General features: G+C 46.3%; 1 long non-coding RNA gene across 3 annotated transcripts in view; it reads left to right on the forward strand.

Moving 5' to 3' along the window:
* Positions 1-21,443, forward strand: part of LOC140713419 (uncharacterized) — a 70,238-nt gene extending 48,795 nt beyond the window's left edge. The window contains exons 1-4 of one of the 3 annotated variants that reach the window (XR_012095497.1): positions 2,850-3,173; positions 17,620-17,712; positions 17,934-18,037; positions 20,475-21,443. This is a non-coding gene — a long non-coding RNA (uncharacterized lncRNA). Of the gene's footprint in view, positions 1-2,849; positions 3,174-17,619; positions 17,713-17,933; positions 18,038-20,474 lie in introns of those variants that run through there. The other 2 variants (XR_012095496.1, XR_012095498.1) reach the window with 2 other exon arrangements.
* Positions 21,444-25,045: the final 3,602 nt, after the last annotated feature.

Here is a 25,045-nt window from a genome sequence, read left to right on the forward strand (position 1 = left end):
ACACTGAAACGTACCTTGTGCTTTGCTTTCAATGATAACTGGAGCTGGGTAGCTACAGGAACAGCAATTACTGTCCACAGATGAGGAACCTGAGGCATTTGGAGGTTAATCTACTCTCTCACGGGCACAGAGCAAGGCAGAGGATGTGCCAGTTTGCAGTTAGGAAAATCCACCTCCCGAGTGGCAGCAGACGACCACAGTTACATTCCACTTTTATGGAAGAAGGAGGGTTATGAAGGTGCAGGCCTACTGTGTGGTAGGCCCTGCGTGAAGTGCTTGACATTCACATTCATTCAGTTTTACAGTGAACCTGACAGGTCAATATTTTCTCCATTTATTAGGAAACTGAGGTTCAGTGAGGCAAGGACATTTGTTCAAATAAATCTCGTAACTCTGAAGAGGCCTGGATCTGAGAAGAATGGGTGCCAGGAAGTCTGACTGGGCTAGTTTTGCCCTGTCATGGCCCCGTGACATCTGTTCTGCCTCCTAGCTAGACTGGACTCCCCCAGATGAGGAACTGTGTCCTGGCTCTTCCTAGCACCCAGCTCAGGGAGGGCTATCAAGGCTGCTGAAAGCAGGTGAGTTGGCAGAAGCTGGAGAGTGGGAAGAATTGGACCTATGCATTTTAAAAATGGGCTTGAAATGTTAACTGAAACTTTCTCTCCTTACCTTAAAGCTCAGTGAATGTCAGTCGCTGAGCAGATGGGAAGAACTGAGGATGAGTTTGTCCACTTAAATGGGAATGGAAGCTTAAGAACAAAGATATATTTGAAGGTGAGGTCAGGGATCTTGCTTGGTTGTTGAGGTACTGAAGGTCAAATGGAGAGGCCCTGATATTTTACCATTCTTTTTGTTTTTGTTGTTGTTGTTGTTGTTGTTGTTGTTTTGAGACAGAGTGTTGCTCTGTCACCCAGGCTGGAGTGCAGTGGCGCCATCTCGGCTCACTGCAAGCTCTGCCTCCGGGGTTCACGTCATTCTCCTGCCTCAGCCTCCTGAATAGCTGGGACTACAGGCGTCCGCCACCATGCCCGGCTAATTTTTTGTATTTTTAGTAGAGATGGGGTTTCGCTGCATTAGCCAGGATGGTGATTTTACCATTCTTAAGGTGGACTCACAATTGGCTCTCAATCAGCATCTCCTGGGCATATGATGACTTCCTCCCTGGACTCTCACTGTTGATCTACAGTGGCTATGAGCCTAGGCTGGAGCCCAGCAGGAAGGCTGAGCCCCATGCTTAGTGGTGGTGGAGGATTCTCAGCTGATGTGAGGGTCCAAGGTGCTTCAGCAGATGCTACCCAGGTAGGTGATCTGTGCAGGGCCAAGAGCCAGGTGCTCCTTGCAGAGGCAGAGAGGATCAGAGGTGAAGACTATCCCTGGGGTTGGGGTCATGTGTGGTCCTTGGCTCAGCCCCATCCAGACTTAGAGTGACAGAGCAGAAGAAGAACGGCGAGACTCCTGTTTCAGTGGAGGAGAGATTCTGGTTGGTGTAAATGGCCTGGCCAAGCAGGGCTACTATACCCTAAAGAGTAGAAGCTATACCATATTTACTTCTTCATTTTGGAGGCCTAACTTGCAGGTTCTCTATGTTAATCCTTGTTAAAGGTAGAATAGAGAAATGAAGAAAGACTATAAGAACAGAGTGAATGACACAGACTGGACCTTAGAGGTCAGAGGAGGGAAGGATTGGGGCTGAGCAGGGCGGGGCTGAGGTTGTTAGGGGAGCTTTGTGTGGAGCAGCAAGGCTGGAGTAGTGGATGCTGTGACATGTTGCCCAGATTTCCCTTTCAGCACTGAGGCACTCGTTTTCCCATCTGCTGGACACATTGGTGGCTGACTGTCCTCAGTTCTCTCCAATATTTGGTCTTATCTTGTCCAAGGTCAGGCCCCCTCCCTGAGGACAACCCACATTCAAGGACACAGTGGGGGTGGGAGGGATAAAGGCTACCTCTCCTTGTTTCAATGCAAGACAGCTCAAAACAGCCACCATCTCTAGGGTACCCCATGGGATTTGTGGGCTGGAATGTTCTTAAAAGAGAAGATCAATAAACAAAGTGTAAAAAAGAGAGGAGAGGGTCCCACGAGGGAAGAATGGCTTGTGTAAGCGTGCACAGGAGAGCTCAGATTATCTGCCACCCCTGCTGCCTTGATTTAGCCGGCCACCCTTCTGGTCCCTGTCAGTGGCCATCAGCAGTATGAAGTTGTCAAGGCTGGGATGATGTTTAATCAGAGCAGAGTATTACCTGGGATGAGTTTAGCTAGCCTGTGAACACTTCCCACTTTGTGGTGTAGAGGAAAGAACACTGAACCAGGAACTACGAGACCCACATTCTAATCCAGGCTATGACACTAATTTGCTCTCTGACTTTGAACCAGTGACTTCATTTCCCTGAGCCTCGTTGCCCTTGTCTCTCAAAAACTAGTCCCCACGCAAGGCCTTGCTGAACAACGGCTGCTGGTGGCTTGTCTCCATGTGCCTGGTGTGTCTCTTCTGCTGGACTGGAATTTTCTCGAGGGTGGAGGCCATGCATCCCATGTAACTAGTTCTTGCTCTGCTCCTTCACCTTTCCTCTGTGACTGCCTCCTTCTGGTTCTGCATACAATGGCACTTAGTGAGCACTGGTCTGAGGCCCCTCCATCAGGGAGTCAGTCCCTGGTCCCCCAGGAGGCACACTTCTGTGCTCCTCAGGCTCTGCCGACAGTGTGTGAGTGACACTTTCCTGGCAGTTACCCATTTGACCCTTGCAGCCTGTGCCTGATGCAACATGTGACATCAGGGTCTTTAATAGTGCCTAGCACAAGGGGCTCACAGGAAATCCCTACTAAATTGAGGGAGGTGATAAGGAAAAATGTATAGGAAAGCACCTCACAAATAAAATGTGCCCTGATTATCTGTTGCCCCTGCTGCCTTGATTTGGCCGACCACCCTCCTGGTCCCTGTCAGTGGCTTCCAATGAAGTTACCAGGGCTGTGATGACGCCGGTGAACTAATGAGGATGTTATCTGAGTCAGTGCTAGCCGTATGTCCACGACCCTGGCCTGTGATTACAAGTGGAAGCAGGAGGTTAGGTTTGGCTGTGGTCTGTGATCCTTGTCACTGCAGCCGTACGACACTCAAAAAAGATCTCATTAGTGTCCGGAGAAATCTTCCTCCCCGGCCCTTTTCTCTCCTAAAAGTGAGTAGTTTTAATTGCATTCGATCACGTTTTGCAATGAAGCCAATGTCATCTTACTGTTTTCTTATCTTCCTGCTACTCTGAGACTGTATTTATGTGTGCAGCCTGCACCTCGTGGGTGTGAAATGGTTACATGCACGACTCTGTGCGGGGGAGGACGATGAGGTTTGATGGCATCATGCGGGAAGTGTCACGGCCTCCGTATTTGTGCACAACAGAGAATGTATTTTCAGCTCATGCCCCATCTGCAAGTTACTTTTCTAGGCAAAAAGAGCAGAATCTACCCACCCACTTCTTATTACTGCAGTGTGACCAGAACACAGAGGTAGCTAGAGCAAGCCAGAGCTTTGGTTCAGAGCAGTTGGCTTTCAAATTTCAGAGTGTGGAAGAAGAACTTGGGAGGTAGGTTAAAATGCAGGTGCCTGAGCCACCTCTTTGGAGATTCTGATTTGGTAGATCTGACTAGAGACTGGGCGACTACATTTTTAACACCCTCTTCAGGCCCTTTCAGTCCATGGGCCAGCCACACTTGGAGAACCACTGGGTTAGAAAAATGAGTCAGAGTCAGATAGCTGTGGGACCGTGTACACAGAGAGAAAAGCCTTTTTGGGGTAATATTTAATTATCAGCTGGTGAATGTAAACCTGTAAAGCAAAACAATGATACAATACAGTTGATAAAGCCTTACAGTTAGGGTGGCTATATGCCTGTTTTGTCTGCGTTCATGGTTGATGTATTAATAGATCAACTAATACCTGTTTATTGTTTATTTTTTAACCTCTTTTCTTTTTAGAAAGCTGTAAGTTTGGATAATAAATCATGTAATTACCCTACTTAAAGTGAACTTTGAACAAACTTTGTGAAGAAAGGAAACACTTTTTCCTGCAAACTTAAGTTCTGAGATGAGTTAATCATCTCCCCAAACAGTGTCCTTGGAATCTGAAGGTTGGAGAACTAAGCACATCGAGTGCGCTGATTTCTCCTCTCTGATGTCCCCAGCTAAGAGATAAACTCAGGAAGGTTAAAAGGCCCCGATCTCATTGAGGTTTCTGTGGCATAAATGATTCAAAAAGGCCATCGGCATGTTTCCAGAAGCGTAACAATCATATTAAAATTATGGCTTACTCTCATTAAATTCAAATCTGTTTACATCCAACTTACTACATGTGGCCACAGAAAAGCTTCACTTATTCTAATCTCAACAATTTTCTCTCTTGTTCAACATTCAGATTTTATTTCCACAAACCCACAACTGCATTCTACATTTGAAGATGTCATTTAAGGCCAAGAAACTCCAATAAAAAAGCATTTATCAGCAGTAAAGTTTGTTTGAGGATTACCCACTGCGAATAAAGCCAAGCTCCCCTTTTAAACTGAAGCATGCTATTTCAGGAATGTGACCCCTTTCATGAATAAATGACATGGTGACATTTACAGATAAAGCAAGATTTAACTGCTATGAAAGGAGGTGACAAATGTCAGGATGTCAATAATGATCCGTGAACATAATGGTTTCGTGCCTGAGCGTTGAGCAGATACATAATGTAACTGCTGCCTGACAGAGTTCTGCAGAGAATGAGCCCTGAGCTCTGGGAGAAGTCAAGAAGGCTCCCAGCACTATGACAGTCATAAGTCTGGGGTGGTCAGTGTCGGAGGAGGGTCTGAGTACAATCTGGCCAGTACGTTAACTCCTTCTCATTGCTAGCATGTCTGTGTGCCAGGGAGGATGAAGTTTTTCTACTATGTATCATTAAATTTTGTAAGAGTAGAATTTAGATGTTGTGAAAATAGCTTTTTGGCCATGCTTTCATTTTCCAGAAGAGCCAAGAAATTAGACAAAAAGTCAGGAGAAAGTCCACGTTGTCACTATCACAGTGAGGCCAAGGTCATGGGTGGAGCCTGATAAGGTGGTGCGGCATAGACACACCCACTGAGGTCATCTTTCCCTCTGGCTTGGGGCTAGCCAGCTGTCCCAACGCATGTGTCTGAAGTCACAGAGTACACTAGTGAGACAGTGCAGAGGGCTCATCTGGATCCAGTCCACACCCACGGGACCTTTTCCTCTGGGCCATGTCTCCTGCCTCGCATTCAGGGCATTCTTCCCTCCGAGTTCTGCACCTACAGCTTTGAGTCTGCTTTCTGTTTTCTTTGGCTGGCTTTTTCACTTCCCCTTTAAAATGAGATGTCCTTTGGGAGTAGTAAAAATGTCTAATAATCAGCTCGTGAAGAACCATCCCAAATTAGTTTGCAGTTTTCTGTTATGTAAATACTGCCATACCCCCACAGCTGATTTTCAGTGACTTTTTCATATGAAGTCACTGAACACCGAGTTGGGAAGAGATACACACAAATGGCCCCAGCTTCAGGATTGCACAGCAACTTTGGGGGTCCTCTTTGCTTTTCCATAGTCACTTTCTGGCTCATTGACCACTCTAGTCCTCCAGATGAACTTATGATTTCCATGCAAGGAAGCCTGAATGTGCACTTCTGAGCCTGATGTCTCTGCAAATCCAGCCCCATGTACCTAGTTCAGAGAACAACTTCCTTCACTTTCAATTCTGCAATTTCCCTGCCTGAACCCACTTCAACTCTCAACTCCTAAGGCATGGTCAGCCCTGACCCTTCTCCCTCTGTGACAATTTCTGGGTCTGGCTCATGGTCTCCATGCCCGTGATAAGCACTCCCTATACCCATCCCTGGGTCTGGACGATGTTTTGTTTTCTTGTAAAGCATTAAAACTCCTGTGTGTTTGGCCATTATTTCATTCAACAGTGAGAAAAGGAAGCAGAGGCTCTGAAGGGCGAATTGACTTGCCTGAGGCCTTATGATGTGTCAGACCCACATTATGATTAGAACCCAAGTTTCTCAATTTTCAATGCCCTGGGCTTTTTCCCAGGTAGCATCCTATCTTCCACTACTCCCCAAGTCACCGACCTAGCTAGAGACTCTATATCCTCAGTTCCTCCTCCCCCATCCTAGTTCTCTCCCCACGGTGATGTCCTCACCATCCTCCAAGTCCCTGTGGAGCGCTTCACTGGGGGTGGGAGATAGGAGCTGTTGACAACCGTGTCCTTGTGGGGCCTCTAGTACCCCATCGTGGCACATTTTGCTCATCTGTTTTTCAGTCCCTTGATACAGGTGTAGTTTTCTTGACAAATACCATGGTCCTGTCCCCTGTGGCTGCCAGAAAAGCTATGAACTTTAAGAATAAGAGCAGGTCAGGAGATGGAGCTGTTATAGTCAGCACCGACAGGCCACCAGCCTCCACCAGCAGCATTGAGCAAGGCTCTGGGTGTGTACCTTGGTTGGGGGGACGTTTTCTCCATATGGGGACTTTTCTCTAAGACAAACAAAGGAACCCCATTCCTCCATCTTTCTGTACCGCACAGGTTTGAATTATGTGCTCTGCCTCGTGTGAGAATCCCCATGCATGGTTGCACTATGAGGTGGAGGGAGAAAGTACAGCGCCAGTGCTGTAGGGCCAGGTGGGTGAGGAGGGATGTGATGGATCCTCTCCAGCCAGAGGCCTTCCCTGGCCCCTCAGCTGGGCCAGCTCTGTCTGAGAAACAGGAGTCAGGCGAGGCAAGGGAGATGTTTCTGTTGTCTGGGAGAGTTAGGGATGAGTTTGTGGATGAAGGAGGATGGGAGAAGAGCTTTGAAAGTTGAGCAACAGTTGGTATGGAAAGGACAAAGAGTTGACCAGGACACCTGGAAGAGGAAGACTGTAGTTAAGAAGAGGTTTAGGCTGGGCACAGTGGCTTACACCTGTAATCCCAGCCCTTTGGGAGGCCCAGATAGGTGGATCACTTGAGGTCAGGAGTTTGAGACCAGCCTGATCAACCTGGTGAAACCCTGTCTCTACTAAACATACAAAAATTAGCCAGTCATGGTGGCACATGTCTGTAATCCCAGCTACTTGGGAGGCTAAGGCAGGAGAATCGCTTGAATTGCTTGAGTCTGGGAGGCGGAGGCTGCTGTGAGCCGTATCGCGTCATTACAGACAACGTCTCAAAAAAAGAAAAAAAAAAAAAAAAAAGAAAAGAAAAAGGAAAAAAGAAGAGGTTCAGAGGAGGAAAGGAACAGGTCCTCTCAAATCCATCTGCCATCTTCTTGCTGCTGCCAAGAGAGTCCAGGCTGAGGAAGCGTATCCCAAGGAGACAGGACACAGGAACTGTCACTCTTCCCACTAACATGTAAATGACTTCAGACCTTTTCCTAAAGGGGGCAGACAGGGATCCTCTGCAGGTCCTCCTGCTCCCTAAGGGGACTGCACAGTAGGGAGGACCGAGGTCATGAGGTCAGGGTTGCTGGTGAGCACCCCACTGCCATGTGTGCAGTGTGCAGACTGTGCCCACTGGCCATGAAGCGGCCCCTGACTTGGCCATTCTGAGAGGTTGGCAGCCGCTATGGGTAGCATGGGTGCGGGCTGGGGACCCTGCACCTCCTTAGCAGGCTCAGAGGCAATTAGGAGCCTGACTGACATTTTTTTTTTCTCAATACAAACTCACTTCCATCCTGCTTTACTCGTACAAGCTGACAATATTTCAACTCCAGGTAGGAGACTCACGATGCTGTCATAAAGTACATGTGGAGAAGAACTGTGAGGTAAATGCATTTCACTGGAAGTCAGTTTTGTCTGGAAGTTTCCTTGTGGTTGGAAGTTTCTTTGAAAACTTGGTGATTATTAAGATGTCAGTGGCAGAAAGATATTTGCCGCTGCCTCCCTGCTCCTGGCTGCATCTGCTCTGACAATTCTCCTCCTTGGGCCTCTGCACAGAGCAGGGCAGACACTAAAGGGTGGTAGGTGGCAAAGAAAGATCACTGAGCCTGAGCTCTGTGATGCTTGGGGTGCAAAGACCCTGCAAGGTTTTTCTCCCCTTCCACATGTGGCAGATCCCAGACAAATATGCAGCCAAAAAATGTCACAAACATGCAGGTGTTCAATGATCTTGGGGTGGCTGTAGAACCTATCTTTGAAGGGGCATTAGTAAGCCCTTTGGTCACACAAAAGCAGGAGAGAAGAAGAGGGTGGTGAAGGAGGACCTCAAACTACCCTTCCTGATGATGGAGGGGCTGTCTGCCCTCCCTGTGGCCAGAGCAAAAGCTCTGGGAGGGTTACTTTGAGCTTCACCGTTTTTGCTTGGGCTCCCTAGAGTTGTGGATGACAGTGAGAGGTGACAGTGTGCTAGCAGCCCTCACTCTCAGCGCCTCCTCGGCCTCGGCGTCCACTCTGGCGACGCTTGAGCCCTTCAGCCCACCACGGCACCGTGGGAGCCCCTCTCTGGGCTGGCTGAGGCTGGAGCTGCCTCTCTCTGCTTGCGGGGTGGTGTGGAGGGAGAGGCACGGGCGGGAACCCGGGCTGCGTGCGGCGCTCACAGGCCAGTGGGAGTTCCGGCGGGTGCGGGCCCCAGTTCGGCAGGCCTCCCACACTGGGCGGCCAGCCGGCTCCCCTGGCCCAGGGCAGTGAGGGGCTTATTAGCACCGGGGCCAGCAGCTGGGGAGGTTGCGCCGGGTCCCCCAGCAGTGCTGGCCCACTCAAATTCTCACCGGGTCTTAGCTGCCTCCCCACAGGGCAGGGCTTGGGACCTGCAGCCCACCATGTCTGAGTTCTGCCCCCCTTCCTCCCCTGTGGTGGGCTCCCGGGAGGCCCAAGCCTCCCTGATGGGCACTGTCCCCTGCTCCGTGGTGCCTGGTCCCATCGACAGCCCAAGGGCTGAAGAGTGCAGGCACGGCTGGAGACTGGCGCGGGGCTCGGGACTGGTGGGCAGCTCTGCCTGCAGCCCGGGTGCAGGATCCGCTAGGTGAAGCCAGCTGGACTTCTGAGGCGGATGGGGACTTGGAGAACTTTTATATCTAGCTGGAGGATTGTATGTGCACCAATCAGCACTCTGTATCTAGCTAATCTGGTGGGGACTTGGAGAACTTTTATGTCTAGCTCAAGGATTGTAAATGCACCAATCAGCACTCAGTGTCTAGCTCAAGGTTTGTAAATACACCAATTGGTACTCTGTATCTAGCTAACTCTGTGTCTAGCTAACCTAGTGGGAACTTGGAGAACTTTTCCGTCTAGCACTATGTGTCTAGCTCAAGGATTGGTAAATGCACTAATCAGCACTCTGTCAAAACGGACCAATCAGCTCTCTGTAAAATGGACCAATCAGCAAGATGTGGGTGGGGTCAGATAAGGGAATAAAAGCAGGCTGCCCCAGCCAGGGGCAGCCAGCTGGGGTTCTCTTCCACGTTGTGAAAGGGTTGTTTTTCCACTCTTTGCAATAAGTCTTGCTGCTGCTCATTTTTTGGGTCCGTGCTGCCTTTGTGAGCTGTAACACTCACCCTGAAGGTCTGCAGCTTCACTCCTGAAGCCAACGAGACCACAAGCCCACCGGGAAGAACAAACTACTCCAGACGCGCTGCCTTTAAGAGCTGTAACACTCACCACGAAAGTCTGCAGCTTCACTCCTGACAGGGAGACTGCGAACCCACCAGAAGGAAGAAGCTCCAGACACATCTGAACATCTGAAGGAACAAAGTCTGGATACACCATCTTTAAGAACTTTAACACTCACCGCGAGGGTCAGCAACTTCATTCCTGAAGTCAGTGAGATGAAGAACCCACCAATTCTGGACACAACAGGATGTGAGACTCTGGACCTGGGGAGCAAGGGAGGAGAGAACACCAGAGAACTGCTCTCCGGGAGTGCCCAGCAGCTTGTTGGGGCATCAGGGTGTATTCCTGAGTGCAGAGGTGAAGGGCGCTGCTGCCTGAAGGGATGTGCTCCCCACTGTGGGATTGCTGACGGGCACTGGAAGCAGTGTGTTCCGCTATTCCCCTTGGAGGCTTTCCTTCTCACCATTGTCTCCTCTTCGTTTATCCTCAGAGGGCATGAAGCTCTGACATTTCACAGCTAAGTGCCAGGCTTGTGTGGGGACTGAAAAGCGAGAGGGTGCCCACATGTTGGGAGAAGCTAAGCAGAAGCACGGGGCACAGGAGGGACCTCACAAACGGAGGTCGGCAGGGAAAGGTTCCAATCTCTGCTCTGAAACCAGCAGGGAAGAGCTGCCCCTAGGGGACCGGAGCACATGCTTTTCCTGGGCTCACAGCAGTCCTAACCAAGGGGAATCTGCAGTCCTAACAGGGGAACCTTCTGGGAGTCATGGCCTTTTTATAGCCACAGAAGACGTCCTCAGTTATTTTTATCTGCATAGAGAAGACCATGGTGATCCGGGAAGACGGGAAAATTAGGAATAGTTGCATTTCCCTACATATCTCTCATTAAGCACTGTATGTATTCACTCATAGACACCTGTTCAACACTACTTTGGGTCAGGCTGTGTCAGGGTGTGGAGAAGAAAAAGACCGAGTGTCTGTCCTTAATAATCTTTCTCTGGCTATTGCTGGATGATGATGAAGATGGTGGTGGTGGTGATGATGATGGTAACCATGACTATTACAGCAGAATCTTTCATGAAGGAAATTCGCAGCCTTTAGGGGAGACGCTGACTCTGCCCAGAACTGGCCCCATAGCTCCTGGATGAACTTTGGTCTTGGACTCCTGCTCCTGGAGTCAGCTGTGGGCTGTGGGGTCCTGATGAGAAAGAACAGGAATCTCAGGAGGAAGGAGAAGCACTCACCCTTATTCTGCTGAAATAATTATATTCGGAAAACTCCCCAGAGTCAAGAGCAATGTGCATCTAGGTTAGAGTTGGAATTTTGAAGATGAAGTCAAGTTTCTGCCCAGGTCATGCATCTTGAAATTTCATGTCTCTCTCTCCATGTTCTTTATCCTGTCATCAGGGTGCCTGGTCCACTGGACCGTAGTTTTCTGGAGGACAGAAACTGTCTCTCGGGAGCTGAGCATGGGTCTGAGTGTCCTGCACGCACTATCTCGGCTGAATTGAACACGGGCACAGCACCTACTTCAGAGGGATTTCCTGTTTTCTGCTAGGCAGCTTGAAGTTAGCAGCTGTGACTGGTCGTGGTCTCCCTGAGCAGGGGTTTCTGGTTGGCAGCCTCAGCCCTCTCCTCTGTGCCCTTTAATCCCTGCCTTCGGGCCTCCTTGATTCTCCCACTCGGGGACAACAGGACCCACGTTTCCCTCTCTGAATCCTGTGTTCCTGGAGGACTCTGGTGCTAGAGAATGGCCCACCTGCTTCAGCAGCCGGGAGCTATGTTCTCAGCTTGACTGCTCCAGAGGGAAAAATGATATTTCCTGGCAGTCAAGTTCTCAGCTGTAGCCTGTGCCTCTGAAAGATTTATTCCTTGGACAGGCTGCTCCAAACCTTCACTCTTCTGGGTGTCTTCCTGACTCAGCTCCCTGGGGCCAGTGCCCAGAGGGAGTGCTGGGGCCACTACTGCACAGAATGTGAGCCAGAGTAGTGGGCATCACTGATTTTCCTGATCCAACTATGGCCCTGGAAAGGCTTCAGGAGACAGAGGCTCTCCATCTCAGAGCTTTGTCCATTGAAATGCTAGTGTTCTGATGATGTAGATAGCATGGGAAGAGTTAGGACGAACAGGAACTTTACTGAATGTGTCTGTGACAGTAAATGTGGCATGTATTTAGAAGAAGTGAGCACGCATGTGTGAGCGTGTGTGCCTGTGTCTGTGCGTAGATCTATGCAAGTATGGGTCTGTATGAAAACACCCCCAAAGATTAGTATTTTAATATATAAATCTGGAAGAAAACACTGAGCTACAGCTTTAGTTGAAATATTTTCTTAACTACTGTACTGTAATGAGGAAAGTACTTGAACAAGAGAACAAAATATAAAGTCCAGTTTCCTTTTGAGTGGTCCATTGCTACACCCCAAAGTCTGCTTCCTGTCCTGTCTCACTGCCCTGGGCACCCACGTTCACACGTGCTGAGCCACAGGCAGATGAGGCGTGGCTGGCTCCTCGGGGCCCACGCAGCCCCAGGGGGCAGCAGCTGTGCCTTTGCTCCACTCCACTTAGCTCTACGATTAGGAGAACTCTCTGTGACTTTTAAACTTTGACGGTGAAGGGCATGATGCCAATTTTCGGGTGTGGCATTTCTGTGAATGAGCAGGAGGCAGTTGGGGAGCTATAAACGTGCATATTACAGAGCAGCATGGAGCAGCTGGGCCTCAAAGGCTGATGTTTTTCTTATATCCCACAGTTTTATGGCTCCATACCTTTAAATATTCATTTCCATTGCTCTACATGAGGACATAAAGTCAGATTGTGCTCTTACAAGTCCTGGTGGGTGCCCATCTCTGCAGTCCTCATGGCGGGTTCCTTAGGAGAGCCGGGCTGAGTCTCATCATCCCCCACTCTGTAAAAAGAGGGACAACTCCAAGCCGAAAGAGCTGGCCTGGAAGCCCCTTGGAGGGTGACATAGTTGAGTCAGCCTGCCAGTGTCTCTGTTGAGGGTCACCTCTACACACTCTTCTCCTTATTCTTCTGCTATCAGAAGTTTAATGCATTCTTTGTATACGTCTGTGGGTAACTCATAGGGGAAGAATTAGACACCCCTCTATGTTTAGAAACCCAGTTCCTGCCACAACTTCTGAAACATCCCGGGTGTTCAATTACTATTTGTTGAACTAACGAATGATTCTCCTTTTTGGTGACTTACATGTTCTTCAGTGACTGGAGCTTTCACATATAAACAATATCAGGTTGTGAATAAAATATGCAATGGGAAGACACAGTTATGAAGCTACACCGTCAGATGAAGTTACCAAGTTATTCGTTCACTTCTTCACTCACTTGCAGTCCCCAGAGCCTGGCTTTCTTCCTCGACATGAGGCCTGCAACTTAGAGGTTAACAGAGGCCAGACCAGTTACAGGCTCCTGAGCTTCAGCTGCAGTTAAGGATTCTGTTCAAGCGTGTGGTCCTCTGCTAGCCGAAACTCTTTGGGTGAAGTGAATGCCTTGGCTGCAGCAACTGCTTGTAATTTGTAACAGACAGGCACAGGCAGAATGCTCCAATTTCTTGGTACTTGGACATATTGTAGAATATCTGATCAGGCTGCATTGTTTTAGGTCTGTACACAGCCACTGTTCCTGGACAGTTATAGAGTTATCAGGAAATCTGGATGGCGGGGAGGACCCTGGGCAAACATTGAACTCAACCATTTTATGACTGTGTGTTTGATTTTCTTAGAATGACACCCTTGCACACTTCATCTAAGGTCAAACTAGTGAAAGGTAGCCATTGAATGAGAAAAGAGGCTCAGATTCAGAGTCATAAAATGTTGAAACGTGTTGTTACAGTATATAATGATAGAACACCTGTCCACCCCAGCATTTCATAGACATTTACAATTTCCTGCGTATACTGTATTTCTATAAAAGACCTGGACGCAGCACACTGAATGAACAAATTGTCCCCACCCTTGTGCTGCTGGTTTGATTATAAGAATGTTAATGACATGGGGTAGAGGCAGGAATGTGACCAACAGGCCCCATGTACTGGTATTTCCCATGAAGCGTGAAGCTACAGCCGCCAAACCCACACTTGGCTCCTCAACCTCACATTATCTTGCAACCTATGACTTAAAGGGATCACTTCCCCTTCCACATACTTCTATGCAGATTTCTCTTGTCAGTGTTGCCACTGACATCGACTGTATGACCGCAACTCCTAAATCACAGGTTACAAAGCTCTTCCCCATCCACCAATGACCTTGATCTTCACACCACTCTTGTGAGGTAGACCAGGTGCCTATTGCCTTCTATTTTTACAGATCTAAGAAATAAGGCTCAGTGAGATGATGTGACTTAGAACCATCTCATTGATTGGTGAGTGGGCTGACACCAGAACTCAGGACTTCTGAATTCTAATCCTATGCTGTCTACACTGCCACCCTGGGGTACATGCTGCCACCTAATCCAAGAAGTGTCTTTTGGAAAAGGAAGGTCAGGTTCTCCCTACAAATACTTGACTTTAACAAGTACTTCTGGTGATCATCTTCAGAGCGTCTTCAGCCAACACTGGTTTTATCCCTGAGCGCTCTCGTTTCCAGCCTCTCCCCTCCATTTCTGGGTGCTGACCTGATGCCATTCCAGCATTGCAAATGAAGCTCTTCCTGATGCCTCCTTCTGCTTTCTACCTTTCTATGTATTCTTTAAGAAGACTTGAAGTATGTGGGCCTGGGTGACAAGAGAGTGTGAATTGCTCTTGCTGGCCCCTTCTTGGAGAGAGATTGTAAGACAGAGCATAGGTGAGTGCAGCTATGCAAGGTGCACAGCGGGGACTTAATAAGGTTAGTTACATTTCAACTTCAGAATCAGAACAGTGATCTAAGGTGGAGAATGGGCTAAATGGTGAGTTAAGGACATTTGCCTTTGGGGTCTCCTCTTTCTTCTGGCAATTCTTCCAACAACTCTTTTCGTCTTCAGAGGATTTGTGCTTTTCCAAACATGTTCTCAGAAAAGGCATGAAATTCACCCATTCCGAGACTGGTGCTGGTTTTTGGGCAGACTTGAGGAATGGGAAGAAGTACAGCCCAGAGTGGGGGAGAAAGCTCTGGGGACAGGATTCCTGACATTGGCCAGCACATGGACCAAGGACCAAGCCAGGAGAGTGGATCTTTTTTGTGTTATTTTTTATTTTTTTATTTTTTGAGTTGGAGTCTCGCTCTGTCACCCAGGCCGGAGTGCGGTGGTACAATCTCGGCTCACTGCAACCTCGATCTCTCAGGTTCAAGCGATTCTCCTACCTCAGCCTCCCAAGTAGCTGGGATTATAGGCACGTGCCACCATGCCCAACTAATTTTTGTATTTTTAGTAGAGGTGGAGTTTCACCATGTTGCCCAGGCTGGTCTCAAACTCCTGAGCTCAGGTGATCCACCCACCTCAGCCTCTCAAAGTGCTGCGATTACAGGTGTGAGTCACCATGCCTGGCCAGGAACGGATCTTTGGATGCCCACCTTAGGGTCAGCTGCCCAGGGGATGCTGCTCTGGGAGGGGTGAATAAACTTCTTCTGCCAAGCTAGGGGACTGGCGCTTGGAAAAGATTTAAGACGCTGCAGCATTGCACCGGTAAGCTGTGCTTTCCACTTAGTTCTGGGCATATCACAATTCCTTTCCTTCCAGAGCCAACTGAATTAATTAGGAAAGGGAAAGAGCCCCAGTGACTTGTGCTCTGACAAGCCCTTGGTCTCTTTGAGCTCTGGTGACAGGCAGCCAGACTTCAAAGGCCCCCATGCCCTCCTCCTTTTACCCTGCCTGTCAAGAGAGGCTGCTGAGGAGCGGTGCTGGGGCTGGAGGGAGGGCGGCCAGGGAGCAGGTCTCCCTGACATTTGTCCTTCCCTCACTACCGACAGCCAACTCCAGATCAGCTCTGTACCCTGCTGCCACAGCCCCTGGACCTCTCACACCAGGGAGACAGCTCGCCTCTAAATTTAGCAGGAGGAGGGGAAGGGGAGGTCAGTGTGTCCAGGGTGAGGGCTGAAGGTGGAAGTGGAATAAAAGAGACAGTGGACAAGTGGGGGCAATGAGAGAGAGAGGAGGGAGGGGAGGGATTTCTAGTTAGAAGTAGCTGTGACAGATTGAGAGAGGAGAGTCTTTTAAAGAGTTTGTAAAATGTAGAGTGTGACTCTTTCACTGTTAGTACCAGGGAGCATTACTAATGTGTCCTAATGGAACAGTCAGTTTGCATTTGTGAGGAGGCTGAATTAGAGCTCTCTTTTAATACAGCAGGAGCCTGTTTGAGCAACTAAAGCTACTGTAACTGGAAGAGGACCAAGGGCATTGCCATTTCTGTCCAGTATAAAGCAAGGCAGTAGACGGGGTGCTTATTAAACACATACTATGTGTCCTGGCTGGAATTGGCATGTTCTCTTACTTAGCTCACTTAATCCTTACAACAGTTTGGTGGGATAGCTTTCAGGATGATTTTCTTTTTTTGAATTATGGATTGAGCTGAGGCTCGATTTGTAGACTTTAAGTGACGAGTTTAGGATTCGGCTAGATCTGTCTGATCTTAAACCCGTGCACTTTCCACTCCCGTAATAAATGAATATGAATACCCTGAAATCCTCCTACCAGAATGCAAGTCTATGGTTCTAACCTCTTCCTTCAAAAAAAGTCACACTTCTTACTTTCCTTTTAATGGAGATGACAATGATTTGTCTTTTTAATTCCCTGGCAATTTTGTTTCCATACTTTCTTGACTTCGGAAACCATGTCCGTCTTGAAGGGAGTGCAGATGACTTTCAGAAAGTTTTGGTCACCAGGACAGAGCCGAAATGTTGAATCAAAGCCCCTGTGGACTGGTCAGAGCTATGATGGCTGATGTCTTTGATCACCAGGGCAGGCCTACATGCACTTTCTCAAAAGGCACCTTTGGGAGGGAGAAGCATTTGGATGGAAACATGTCCCTAACCAGATAGGAGCACCACGTCCAGCAAGGAAACAAAAACAACATGGAAACAACCTTTGAATTCTTCAATTCTTCAAGGAAGCTTTTTTTTTTTTTCCCATTAAAAACCCAGCTAAATGACAACATTGAGATTATTCTACAGTATATTTATCTGTGATTGTGCTATTACCACCTGTTGCTAGGCAACCAAGAGTTTAAGCAGTCATCAGTGAGAGGTTAATGTTCTCAGGTCCTTCCTCTGGCTCTGTTGGCATTGACCTGGGACTTGATGCTTGGCAAGAGATGTTCAGCTGCCCTAGACTTCATTCCGGAAATGTGCCTAGGAGGTGATAGGCACGTCCACACATACTTACCTTGACCAAACAGGCAGATGAATGAATGAAGGAAGGAATATCTTTAAAGGAGCTTACTTTTTTTGAGATAACCTCCCAGTGAATTCTGGAAGTAGTTTTTTAAAGTGGAGCAGGCCTCTGAAAGTCATGTGAGTGTGAGTGTGTATGTGTGTACGTGTGTGTGTGAGTGTGTGTGTGTGTATGTACTGTCATATGCTGCATAATAATGTTTTGGTCAATCAGAAGTCATCTATATGATGGTTGTCCCATAAGATTATAATACACATTTATCCTGTACATTTTCTATGTAGGTATGTTTAGATACACCAGTACTTACCATTGTGTTACAACTGCCTATGGTATGCAGTAGTCACATGCTGTACAGGTCTGTTGCATAGGACCAATAGACTACATCATACACCCTAGGTGTGTAGTAGGCTACACCGTGTGACTTTGTGTAAGTATACTCTGTGATGTTTGCATAACAATGAAATTACATAATGATGCATTTCTTGGAACATATCCTTGTAGTTAAGTGAGGCATGACTGTATGTGTGTGTATGTGTTTGTTATGTATATGTGCATAGGTATGATGCACATGTGTGCATGTATGTATATGTGTTTGTGTGTGTGCGTGCGCGCTCATGTGTGTTTGGAGGAGGAGAGAAAGGGGAAAGATGAGGTCAAGGACAGTGGAGAAAGGGAAGGTTGGAGGGCTTCGGGGCTCTGTTGACTACATAAGCTGCCATGCATGTCACCCTGCAGGTCTAGAGCCTGGCCCCTCCATCCCAGTATCATGCTTTCTCTGCATCTTATGATCACTGTCATTGCCTCCAGTGCCCAGGGCCGACTGGAAAGGTGAGTTGTCTGCTGTCTGTCTGGCCTGGCCAGGCTCGCTTCTCCTGCTTCGCCTGGTAGATGGAGGTGCTGACCTCCAGAGTGCTGGGAGCATAGGATTCCCTGCTCTGAGCACGGGTGCAACCATGTGAGCAGTGCAGGCCTGTTTGTTGTACAGGAAATGACTGCTGAATTATGAAACATGGTTCATTTCTAGCTAACGTGTATTGTTTCCCCTGCAGCTCTTTTTATGTTAAAGCCTGTCTCTCCCAGTGTTATCTGACGGTTTCCTAGGAGATGCCCTCCCCGGCCAAGCTCTCGCTGATGCTGGAGTTGGATATTATCTGTAAGCACTAAATATCTGCTTTGTTCACTCAGTGCTGCTGCTGTGCTCTTTTTCCCTGGGCTGGTGGCTAGTTTCTTGCCAGCATCCCTCATGGCTGTGCAGAGAGAGGGAAAGGTTATATCTGCCTTCCCACATCTTCCACAGCTATGGAGATGGGCTCCCAATCCTCCCTGATGGATTTTACTTACTAGTAATTTCACATTTCAAGCTAATATTAAGACCTTTTTGGTTGCTGGTGGATTTTTCAAATAGAGACAAATTTGAGGCACAGCAATTGCCAGTATTCGCATGATGAACAGAGACCCCTTTCTCAGAAGGACAAGTTAAGCAATTTTTTTTCTCGTTATACCTCAGCTTCTGTGTCTGTAAAATGGAGCCTCTGCAGTATTATCACCATGAACAGTTGCTGCAAACTTCAAGTAGGAGCTTTACTTCCTCTTTCTTAGTCTTCTTTGACAGAAAGGTCCAAATATAGTTCCAGGCTGGCTTTTCACAATGTGATGAGAAGACAGCATTCCTAAAGTTTGAGGGAGGCTGCTGTCACCATGGGAAGAGGGTTTGACAACTTGGGCAGTAGCCACACAAAGATACAATTCCTAATTTGTCAAAATTGCTTTTTCTTAGAAGCTTTGATTATATTAACACATTCTCTATCTGATCTGATGGTGTCTCTTTGAAATTTTCTCCTTACAACTGTAACCAAAATCAATCCAATTATATTTAAAAAGTATGCATATATATTACTTCTGGAACTAAATTTAAAGGTAAATCACATATATCATGGTTTAGCCATAGATTTCTAAAATGAGAAGTGGTGGAAGAGGACAAGTAGGAATTAAAAAAAAAAAAACTGTTAAAAGATAATGCGATATCAACAAGTCTCTGAGTATAAAATCACAGTTCAACTGTTCTCCTTTATGGTACAAGAAGAAGATATAAAAGAAAAATAATAGACCATTATTTAAGGGAAGTAAATAATCCCAAGAGACTGAATAAGTTAGTATTTACGCCAAAGGAAACTTTCTCCCTGTCTCTTCTTTTCCCCAACCCTCAGCCCTGTCTCAGCTGGAGATCCGTGGAGGGACAATGTGTTTTATTGAGTTAATGACAGAGTCCCCTGAAAATGGAATGAGCACAATTGCTTAACACATGACAGAGGCTGGGCCTACTCTGCAGCTGTTTGCAAATAGAATTATGCCACCTCTGCTCTGACAGCTTCATGTATCCATCCCGTAGCCATTGATCTTCGTCTCTGGATAGACCAACTCTGTGGACAAAGTTTAAGATGACAGAGTAGAACATCATGAGTAGCAAGCTGAACCCAATTATCATGCTCCAAACTCAACTTCACAAGGCACTACCATGACACGTCACCCAGACCATCTTCACATTTCTAGAACCTTCTAGCCATTGAGAAAGACCTGAAACTGGGGCCTTGGGAGTACCATTCAAAGAGGTGGCATTCAAACGTGTTAGATTGAGACCCTAAGTAAGAAATATATTTGATAGTGCCACCTAGTACACATATACATATATAGATGTACATGCATACCTATAAAAATGAAACAAACATTTCATAAAACAATCACCTCACTATGTAGGATGTACTAGGATATTTTTGATTCTATTCCATTTCATTCCATTATAATTAATTATGACTGTAATCAGTTTCACTACTCTGACACAAATCTAGAACCAGGGTTGGGGTAGACACAGGACTCCTTTGGACAAGTCTTCCAGGTTGTCCTCTACCTGCAGACCTGAAGGAGACTCATGGAGGCTCTTGTAGCAGCCCCTACCATATTTGAATGACATCTGATAAATATTTTAAACAATAAAAAAAGGCAGGGCATTTAAAAATTTTTATGGCTTATCATTTTGCTTTAGTGTAATATGAATAAAATACAAGTTATTTTGAACTGAACTTTAATACTATAATTATTATATTAATTAGTTATAAGTCAGTTATTGTCTTTAAATTTATTTTAGAAGATGGATGGAAGTAACATATATTGGCCAGGCACAGTGGCTCATGCCTATAATCCCAGCACTTTGGGAGGCTGAGGTGGGCGGATCACAAGGTCAGGAGTTTGAGACCAGCCTGGCCAACATGGTGAAACCCTGTCTCTACTAAAAATACCAAAAATTAGCCGGGCGTGGTGGCAGGTGCCTGTAATGCCAGCTACCCGGGAGGCTGAGGCAGGAGAATTGCTTGAACCCAGGGGGCGGAGGTTGCAGTGGGCCGAGACTCCACTGCACTCCAGCCTAGCGACAGAGCAAGATTCTGTCTCAAAAAAAAAAAAAAAAAAAAAAAAAAAAAAGTAACATGTATCATTATTTATTGAAGCCTTGTATGTGCCCAGTATATTACACATGTTATCTTATTTAATCCTCAGGTTCACCCTAAAAGAAATATATTACTTTCATTATTTTACAGGTGAGGGAAACTGAGGTACAGAGGAGGGGAAGAGCCATGATTGACTCCCTGCAACTCATCTGGGAGGGCACCCAGATTTACATGTGGATCTGTTTCACTACAAAGCGGTGCCCTTGACTTAACACCCCATCACTTTCCATACAAGCTTCAAACTGAACTCCACCTTCGTTAGCTTGGTGAGCCCAGACCACCGAACACTTCTAACATCTCTCTTAGAGGTTATGTGTTGGCTCCTGCATTCAGAACTATCCTAAAAGTAACTGAAACAAGGGGCTTTTGACTCCATGGATAAACAGTTCCTGGGAGCAGACCTTGATTCTAGCCATTACTTAGAAAACAAATCAAATTCGTAGTCAGACTAGTGATGTTGTCAGAACTTTTCAAACATGAAGACTCATGTATGGACATATATGCTTGGGACCAAAAGCACTCTCCTTTTCCAAACAGTAACCTACACTTGACCTTTTGAGAGGCTGAGCTGTTGCTGAGGACTGTTTAGATGGAAGATTTGATTGTTGGTCATGAAGGCACTGAGGAAGAGACAGGATGGTGTCCCGGGATGGAAGGAAGGCTCTGGACATCAGAACTTTGGGCCTCTGTACTACTGTGTAAATTTGCAAAACCTACTTAATCCTTATGGTCTGTTTCCTCATCTGGAAAATGAGTTAAATGAGATCCACTTTATAGAATTGTTGTAATGATTATATAAGTAAACACATAGTAATGTTATTTGATTTTATTATTATTATTATTATGACTTGTCACTCCAAGCATTTAGCTTTGGTGTCTCCAATATTCAGTACTCACATTCATGTTCAAATTTGGATGCTAGGTAGAAATGAAGACTTTATATCTGCCACCAGAGAAGGCTATTTATTGTTTGTCATTGCCTGTCACAAACTCACAAAGATAGTATTTGTCTATCCAAAGTTACCTAATTCCTCAGTTTCTTATGTGACTGTAAAGGGGCCTACTTTGATCTTACCATGAACACAAATCCTTTTGAAATTTCAATTTGTCAGTTTTGATATTTGCTCCTCTCTCTTTTCTGCTCCTCTTATCCAGGAAAGGAGGCACATTGTAGTTTTTGACTTAATAATGGGACCTATGTTAATAGTAAAGAAAGTTCAGAAGCCAAGAGAAAACCCGTGAAATGATAAAAAAGGTAGATGGATATATTTTTAAAAAATGTTCTGTCAAACACCTTTGAATTGGCACCATTGAGAATACCTTTCAACATGTGGGTTTAAGAAAACATTTTGCTTTATAAAGCCTCAGAGAAAATCTTGTGAGAAAATTAGTCAGAGTTGCATAGAAATGGATTAAAGAAGGAACCAAAGGATTTAACTCATCGGTGAGAGCAGATAAAACCACGTCCTCGACCTGGAATTCCCACAGGGTCAGGACTCTGGAATTCCCACAAGGTCAGGCCTCTGGGTTTCCCACAGGGTCAGGGCTCTCCTCATTGTTTTTTCACTGCTGGTTCTACAGATAAGAGGAGATGGGTGGAGAGATATGTTGTCCTGAACCGCTCACTTGCGCAAGCAGACCACAATTGGGAGGAGGTCCACTAGTATTTGGGGAAAACCAGTTAGAAGTGGACATCTTAGGTTGGGAATTATTGAAAAGCATTAGCCCATTAGCTGTGAGAGAGATGGAAGATCATGAATCAGAGCGATATTAGAGTTCTCTATCTGGAGCTGGATAGCCCTAAAATGGCCAGGGAGGTGGCGTAGATGGCCACAGTGGATAGTGCACTGTGAGGCTTCCTGCTGGCTGGAGTTGTCCAAGGAAGATGGACCCATCACGGGCATGGGCTTCCCAAAAGGCTTGTCATGGTCCAAATGCTTCTCAGTTATTGGAAAAACAATGGTGTTCAAGGACTGGGCCATCATTTGGATCTTTCCTTGAGGTCACTAACCCTGTAATGAAGAAGTACCTTGTCACTGGATATAATGCTGGTTCCTGGCTGCTGGGGACATTCTAACTCTGGTGGAGAGCTAACAACAACATGAATCACCTTACATTTGCCTGCTGTGCCTTTCGCTTAAGGCTCTGTCTCTATCACAGGGTGTCTATGGACAGTAGTTGGCTCCCAATGTAATAGGCTGGCTTCAAGGAGCCAACTCTCCATTCCTCTGTGTTACAGAATACATGCAGACCAAAGGAAGATGCTTGTCTGCCTGTCTGGTCCATCCAGGGTCATCACCTTTAAGTACACTCTAACCCCTGAGCCCTGTCTAAGCTCACACAAAGCCCGTTTGGTGATCTCTTCACATGGATGCGTGAAGCAGTCCTCAAGGAATAATCTTACCCTAGTAAGCTACAGAGAAACCGTACACACATACCCCAAACAGTGCAGAAAGTGCAATAAATTTTACAATCAAATAAAAACTAAGTGTTAGGAGAGCAGAGATGAAGAAATAAGGAATTCTGATGAAGAAAAAGGCAGTCAGAAATTGAGAAAGCCTTCTTAGGGGAGCTAGCAATTGAGCTGTGCCTTGAAGAACACATATCTAGATGGGCAGAGACAAGGAGAGAGCTGGGAAAGGGGAAGGATTCCAGGAGGAGGGAACAATGAACAAAGGGCTGTAGGCAGGACCCAGGAGTCAAGGCTGGAATGTGTGCGGAGTGGGAAGGGAAAGTAGGGGGAGGCATCAAAGATGTGTTGAATAGCCTTTAAGTTTTCAACAAATGACAATTATTGTACAAAGCACAGGCTTAGCCACTGAGAAAGGAGGGAGGGTTACAAAATGCCCATATATCTTAAGTCTTTTGGTCTCCCTGGGGAGAACCTTGGGGCTGTTTTGGGACCATCAGTGGCCATGAGTTTTCCATTGCTTAAGTTCTCTCTGACCATCTCTCTTGCTCCTGTCTTCCTTTGTTGAACCCTTATGTTGTGAACCCTCTGACCCTTCCTAGTCCCCAATTCTTGCCTAGTTTTTGTTGACTTTGACTGACTTGTACAGCCTTTAGTTCTCTGCCTATAAATATAAGGTGACCTAATCCTTCGATGCTCTGGCCAGCCCTGAGTGGAGTTTGTCTTCATGTGAATACAGACATCTTTCGCCTTGGTAGTTCTGGCTTCTGCTGAATGTTTTCTCCCTCTAGGCACTCACTTTGTTGTTATGTAGGCACACAGTTTCAACCCTGGGACTGCTTGGAGTGTTACAGATGCATCAGGAAAAAAAAAAAAAAAAAAAAAAAAAGACCAAAAACAAACAAACAAAAAAAGCAAAAAAACTACTAAAAGAGTTCCAACTTCAATGAGTAATGAAGTTGCATGAATCCTAACTTGTGGTTCCAAAGGATTTCTGTAAGCCTCTTGATTTCCAAATGAGAAAATCATGATAAGCAGTTAATTAGCTCTTTAAGCAAAGGCGAGTCACCACAGACACTGCTGTGCACTCCACACTCTCAGGAGAGGGAGGCCACTGCCACATTCTGAAAAACATGCAGTGCAAGCATGAAAACGGAGTTCATAGAAATTCAAGTAATGTCCTTTGACTTTTCATTAAGCTGGGCATGTCCCAGTTACCCCTTGGGGACTTTCTTAATGTTATCATGGCAACATACAATTAAGTCAGATTACATTTTTTATATGCAGGGAGAGGTGCTAAGATACTATTCTAAATTATTCATCAGTTCACTTTTCACAAAACCACCCCAGATACGACTTTAAGATGTGCAATATTAAAAAAAAAAACAGATAATTTGGTATTGCTATATCATGTAAAGAAGCCTTTCTTCCTTTCCCCAGGAAGAACAAAAGACTTAATGGAACTCCACATGTGTCACTGTGCTTATCACAATTTACTGTATTACTCTGATTTATGTGGCAAGTTGTGAACTCCTTGAGAATTAACAGAAGTTTTATCCCCAGGGCTGGAATATTTTGATTTCAGCATTATAAAGCCAGGGACAGCTCTGAAAAGGAGCTCAATCATTTCTTTCTGTGTGTGTGTGTGTGTTTGTGTGGGGGTGGGGGCAGGGATGTATGTTGACCCTTGGTAATAATAAAACAGTCATTAGGGATTTATTAAGGGTACTGCTTACATATAGGCACCTCCAGAATGGCATCACACTAGCGAGTCTTCAGGGTCTCCCTTAGTTTTCCGAGAAAAACTGAAAGGAGAGAGAATGAATTGGGATGCTGAGTTATACAGCTGGAGGTCAGCCCCAGTGGGGTAGAGCTTAGTGTTAGGAGACACTCTTTCACGGGTTTCTTGCACTCCTCTGCATCTTGCAGAGTATGCCAAGATTACAAGGCCCTGATCACTCTTTATCTAGGCCATTTCTCAAAATTTATTTGCAGCAAGCGTCCTTGAAGGATGAGGTAATGTCTCCTCCAAGAAAGAGAGCAGGCTTTCTTACACGCTGCTGTAAAGCGACGCATTCCCTGAGTTAGTATTTTTCACTTCGAATGCATCTCACTTTGTGTGCATTCCTCCAGATTCACCTGTGCTGGCCCTGAGGTAATTGGGGCTCGGTGACCGTGATGATGCTCTGGCTACTGATTTTGTTGTGAGTGAAAAACAGCTTTTCTCTCTGACTCAAGAAAGCAGCCATGA

Source organism: Chlorocebus sabaeus, chromosome 14 (genome assembly GCF_047675955.1).
Source record: "Chlorocebus sabaeus isolate Y175 chromosome 14, mChlSab1.0.hap1, whole genome shotgun sequence".
NCBI classification, from domain to species: domain Eukaryota; kingdom Metazoa; phylum Chordata; class Mammalia; order Primates; family Cercopithecidae; genus Chlorocebus; species Chlorocebus sabaeus.